The sequence below is a fragment of the Lissotriton helveticus genome, chromosome 10 (assembly GCF_964261635.1).
Source record: "Lissotriton helveticus chromosome 10, aLisHel1.1, whole genome shotgun sequence".
Classification (NCBI taxonomy): Eukaryota; Metazoa; Chordata; class Amphibia; order Caudata; family Salamandridae; genus Lissotriton; species Lissotriton helveticus.
Genome location: NC_136071.1, coordinates 852,711,768 through 852,718,207, shown reverse-complemented (window position 1 = coordinate 852,718,207; position 6,440 = coordinate 852,711,768).

Below are 6,440 nucleotides of genomic sequence, written 5' to 3'. Positions count from 1 at the left end.
CCGTGGTGAAGGGAGATCAAGCCTCTTCACTCGCCTCTGGAGTACTGGTCCCAATCGCAATGTCCAGGAAATGTCCTCTCATATAGCTATTGGTCTCTGCCTCCTCCTGCTCTCCTGGGGCCGATATCTCCCCGACACTGCTGCTCCTCAGCTCGCTGTCTCCTCCGCTCTCCGTCTCGCCGCTCTCCCTGTTCGTCACCTCGCCGCTTCTTTCTTCCTCTGACTCCTCTTGCCGAGCTCCTGAGTCCATCACCGGCGTTTCTTTATCCTCCCGCTTGCTGGTCCCGTCCTCGTTGGGGCGTGCGTCAGCAACTAAAACGCTGCCCTGACTTCTGGTTTGGTTTAGCACTGCCGCCGTTTTGGAAGTCCCGGGTTTGGCGGTGGTGGTGACTTCCTCACAATCTCCTTACAGCCAAGGAAGTCACTGATGGCATTGGGTGGAAGGCTGCCATATGGTCAAGGGTACAGCATGTGAAGTGCAGGAGGCCAGCAGACAAGACAGGAGTTGCTGCTGTATATTTTAAATGAAGCCACGATTGGACCAAGAGGACTACAATTGAAGGAGGGTAAAAATAAACCCCATACCCACATTGAGTGAACCCTGGCTGGGGTCTGAGATATCATGTTACAAAACGAATGGATACCATTTTGGACACGCCATATGTGTCTTTCTTTGAATACATTTAAGGCTGCCCTTTGGTCTGTTTGAGTCCTGAGGAAGACCCGCCGTGATGTATAGTGAATAACACTTGAAAACAGGGTCGAAATGTCTACGGAATTACTTTATGTCCTATGTCAGCTATCTTTGGAATATGTAAAGAAGATATAAGAATACACTGAACAAAACATTTTTGGGACATTTTGATTATATGTGGTTCCAAGGTCTCATGTGTGTGTATGTGATCACTGGGAGGTTTGTGATTTTCACTATGGATATGTTAATGTGATGTATTGTTCTTTATGTTCTCTCGACAGCTGTTGAAAAGAGAAATATGAAAAGAGATAGATATACATGTTTTATGGTTTAAATCTTTTTATTGATTTCAAAACAAATAAGAAACCAGGACCCCTGCTCCTCTTGAATATTGCAAAAGAGAACAACTTGTTTGCATTACAGAGTTACCATTGGTGATAAGCATAATGCGGACCTGCCAATTAAACAAAGAAAGGACTTCGGAAAAAGGAAACTCTCCCCCTGCCTCCCCCACCGCTCCCACCCTTCTCCCCCCATCCCACCCACCCATCGTCCACCTGAAATTAAAAGGGAAAGGAAAACATGAGGGAAGATGGTTCAATGTTTAGCGACGAGCCTTGCGAGTATTTTTGGGCGTGCTACTGGGAATCCTAGTGTCAGGGAGGCGAAGAAGCTGCAAGTATCGAGGTTAGGTCAGCTGCCAGAATTCTGACACTAATAGCGTCAGGAAGGGCCTCCATAGTTCGGGGAACTCCGACCCTCTGCCAGACAGTGTAAGTGTGAGTTTCTCCATGCCCAGCACCAGCCAGAGTCTCTGGAACCAGAATGTGTAGGGAGCTTGGTGGACCGCTAGTGTATTAATATGTTTTGTATGGCCGCTCCCAGGGCAATGGCTATCAACCGACCCTTCCGGGATTTGAGTGGGTCGTCAAGGGGTTAGGTAGGCCCAATAGGACATAAGAAGGAAATCGCGGAATCTGTGTGTTGAAGTGTAGTTCAACCTCGTCAAGCACCTGAGACCAGTATGGCTGTAGGTGGATACAACCCCATAGAACATGTTCCAATGTGCCCAGCTCCCCGCAGTCCCTCCAGCAGCGGTCGCTTCGGCGTGGGTCAAAGTGATGCAACCGTTCCGGCGTATAGTACCAATACGTAACTATTTTGGTCAGCGTTTCTGTGAGGCCCACGTGGTAAGCTGAGTGTCGTGCCCTGGGATAGATGTCCTCCCACTCCTTGTGTGTTAGGGATTTCCCCAAGTCCTGTTCCCAACGTGCACGGCCTGCATTGTGTGTGTATATGGTGTGGGCTAACAGCATTCTATACAAATTAGAGATGATTTTTTTATCGGAGGCTAGGGTTACTACCCACTTCTCATAAGGGGTCAGCAAACGCTGAGCCTATGGCTTGACCTGTGGATGCATTGCCCAATGTTGGAGTTGAAGGTACTCCAGCCGTTCTGTTTCGGGGAGGACATAGTGATCTTTGAGCTGCGGGAAGGCGATAATGTCGTCTAAATCAAAAAGATGACCCAGGGACCTACAGGGGGAGGAACGCCAGGCCTGAAATGCGCGAGCGTCTGTGCCCGGTTGGAAATCCGGATTGTCAAATAATGGTGTCAGGGGTGACGGAAAAGTAGTCAGTTGTGAGGAGACGTTGGTGCGGTCCCAGGTATCCATGATGGTGCCAGTGATCAAGGAAGTGTATATGTTAGGTGGCCGGTGCGACTTGCGGAGGAAGGAGGTCCCCTGTAGGGGTCTACCGGCAACAGCTTGATCCTGAAATAGCCAGTGCTTCTCTGACTCCAGCCGTTGCCACTCCACCAAGTATCACAGCTGGGCCACGTGGTAGTATGTTTGAAGATCCGGCACCCCAACTCCCCCCTCTCTGGTGGAAGGACTGCTATTTGATGGCGGAAACGTGGTTTGCGACCGTTCCAGATGAATCGCGATAGTTCCGTCTGAATCTGCTGAATCCAGCCTATCGGGGGCTTAAGGGGCAGGGTCTGGAAAAGGCTTAGAACCTGCGGGAGGATCGTCATCTTGGTTGAAGCGATTCTGCCTAGCCAGGACATCGTGTAATGCTTCCACCTTTTCAGTTCTGTGCGTATGTGGGTGCGGAGAGAGAAATAATTAGCTTCGGCAGTGGCTGGAAGTGTGGGCGCTAATTGAATACCAAGATAGGGTATCGCTGCAGTTGCCCAGAGCACCGGATGTTCCTCTTTTAAAAAAGGCAAGGGTGTGTGGGGAGAGAGAGAGGTCTAAAGCCATGGATTTGTCCATATTAATTTTAAACCCTGATCCCCTGGTGAAGGTGTCTAGTTCAATAAAAAGAGCGCGTAGGGCTGTGACCGGATCCGAAAGGAATTTAATCCCGGTGATGAGGGGATGCTTCCTAATTCGAAGCACAAGGGGCTCCATGTATAGCGCGCAGAGAAGAGGCGACAGGGGGCACCCCTGTCGCATGCCCCTACCAATAGGGAAGCAGAAAGACGTGTATCCATTAACACGGACCGTCGCCATGGGGGAGCGATAGCAATTTAATATCCGAGTCCGAAACTTCTCTCCGATCCAAGCGGCCATCAGAACCATTTCCACGTAGGGCCAGTGCACCCTGTCGAAGGGCTTTTCAGCGTCAATGACCAGTAGCATATATTCACCCTGGGTACAGGACGCTTTCTCTATCAAGTGTAGAATGCGTTTGGTGTTGTCACTCGCTTGTCTCTGGGGGAAAAATCTGGCCTGATCCGGCTCGACTAGTTGTGCCATTTAAGGCGCCAACCGGGCCGCCAGTATGCTAGTGTAAAGTTTGATGTCTATGTTCAAGGGTGATATAGGTCGATATGCCCCGCAGGTTGTCCTGTCTTTCCCTGGTTTTGGGATGACAACTATGGCCGCCTCCAGCATCTCTCCTGGGAAGGTGCCGGTGTGGTCAAAGGTGTTAAAGAGGCTCGATAGAATAGGCGCTAGTTGGGAACAGAATGATTTGTAAAATGCAGCCGTGTAGCCGTCTGGGCCAGGTGATTTACCTAGTTTGAGACAGGAGATTGCTGATATAACCTCCTCCTTTTGTGTGGGCCTGTCTAGGAAAGCGGCCTGGGACTGGGACAAGGCAGGCATGTGGGCCGTGGCAATATAGTCGGCACTGTGGTGAGCATCTAGGGTGTCTCCAGTATAAAGGTCAGCGTAGAAATCCCGGAATGCTTCAGCTATGGCTGCGTTGTCCAGGATGATTTCTCCCCCCGGTGAGCGAATGCCCTGCACTCCCCGGCACTGTCATTGTTCTCTCAGTTTGTTGGCAAAGAGACGGTTGCACCTATCCCCCCCAGTGTAGTAGGAATGACGGAGCCGGAGAGCGCATATTCCGCCCTAGCTTGGTCCAAGGACGCGAGTTGTCTCCGTTCGACACAAAGCTGCCGCCAGGCTCGGGAGGTTCCCGTTCTCTGGTGTAGCTGCTCGAGCTCAGACACTCTCTGCGTGAGTTCTGCCCTTTTCCGACTTCTCTCCCGATTCTGAGCAGAGGAAATCGCAATGAATTACCCCCGTAGGACTGCCTTCAATGCCGTCCACTGGATCGCCAGGGAAGTGTCCGGGTTAGCATTGAGAGTAAGGAAATTAGAGATAGCCCCCTGTATTTGCTCAGTCACTCGGGCTTGATGCAAAAGGGTCGGTAGGAGCACGGCAGGTGAAAAGTAGCCAAGACCGGAGAGTGGCCCGATAGTGAGGCTGTCAAGATTTCAACGTCAGTGGCATACGGTTGAAGTGAGGTCGAGCTAAGAAAGTAATCTAAGCACGCTTAAGTCTTATGGGCCACTGAGTAGAAGGTATAGCTGCGAGCACGGAGATGGAAATGCCGCCACAGGTCAAAAAGCCCTAGGTCACTAATGTGGGACTGTCCCGCATGCGGAAGAACACCTACTTGGTCCTCCGTTGGCAAGAGCGGTCAAGGTCATTACCGAAGACAAGGTTAAGATCACCCCCAATTAGTAGATGATGATCGGAGTTGGTGGCTGCCTCGCGTAAGGCGGTGTGGAGAAATTTAGCCTGTCCCTCATTAGGAGCGTATATTGACCCAATAACAAGTGTCATCCCCCAACCGAGAGGTGGCATGTGAGTAGTCGGCCTTTTATCTCTGCTTCCTTCTGTAGTACTTTGCCTGTGAATGAGCGGAAGACTGATATGGCTACCCCTGCAGTTTTGGAAGTACTAGAGGAGAACAGCTGTGTTGGGAAGTATTTAGACCGGAGCCTATGATGGTCCTTAGAAAGAAGACGAGTTTCCTGAAGGATGCAGATGTCTGCCTTAGATTGTTCCAGATAGTTCAGTACTGCCCTGCGCTTGATTGGGTTATTCAGACCCTTCACATTAAGGGGGAGGACTTTAAAGGACTTGTGCGGCATCCTAAAGACAGAGGGGTCCTATGAGGTCATGCACAGCCCCAATTACAAAAGGCCATGTGAAAGAATGGGACACTGTATCAGGTGAAGAGGGAGGATATAGTGGGGGGTGACTGGAGAAGGTGGACGAGGGAACCCATACCCCCCAAAAAAAACAAAAAAATCCTTGGACAAACCCCAAAACACCACCAATAACAGAAACCCCAGTCCAAACAGGAAAACAGTGTTCTTGTAACAATGTCCGCCTTCCCGGAATAGCCAGGAAGTCATCGCAGTGAGGCTCATAATGTGAACAAGAATGGCGGTTCGGTACCTCCCGCCACCCACCACAGATCCCTGGCCACCGACTGGAAAAATCATGAGGAACTCAGTCACTTCGCTTCGGTGCTTGGCCCAGCTAGGGCATCAGCGGCTGAGGTGAGAGCCTCCCGCTGCCCCTTCTCAATATCTTGTTCGGTTTCCGGAATCGCCTCCTCCGACGACCGCGCTGCCATCCCGTGGGCGACGTCTCCGGCTCTGAGTCGTGGCCGTGATGACCTTTGTCTTCCTGAGGCACCGCTAGGCCCAGCAGTTGGCAAGCGTCTGTGAGCGAGCGCATCTGGTGCAATCTGTCTTGGAAGCGGAAAATTAGGCGAAACGGGTGCCCCCAAGAGTACGTGATGTTCTGTTGTCTAAGGCGCTCTGTCACCGGGCGGAACTGCCTCCTGCGCTGCAGCGTGAGCAAAGCTAGGTCCTGATACAGCACAGGAGAGTGACCCTAGAGGGAGATAGGATGTAGAGTCCGTGCCTTGGCCAGTATTCTTTCCTTGGTTTTGAAGTCTTGCAGGCAGACCTGGAGGTCGGCTGGTGGGGCGTTCGGCGCGCGGGGTGGCCGACTCTGTGCGTCTTGTCTAAGACAATAGGGGTATCCGCCGGGGCTCCCAAGATGTGACGGAAGAGAACTGATGTAAAGGCAAAGAGGTCCTTAGTATCGTCCGACGATTTCACCCCCCGTATTCTAATGTTGTGCCTTTGCGACCTATTTTCTAAATCTTCCAGATGGATCTGCATATCAAGGTGTTGATCTTGCAGTTGGACAGTTCTGACGACGCGTTGTCGCTTCTGCTCTCCAGGGTGGCTACACGCTCCCCAACATTGTCCACATCTCTGCGGATTTCCCGCATCTCTGCGGTCACCTCAGTTTTTACAGACTGTATGTCAGACCGTAAGGTGTTGAAGAGCGACTCCAAGAACGATTTTGTGATAATGTCATCTCCGGCCTCTGGCCGGGGCTGAGTTGTCGCCATTTGGGGTGAGGGCGCCGGTGGTGCAGGGGCAGAGGATGCTTTCTCGAAGAGCTCCTTCCGTGATTTT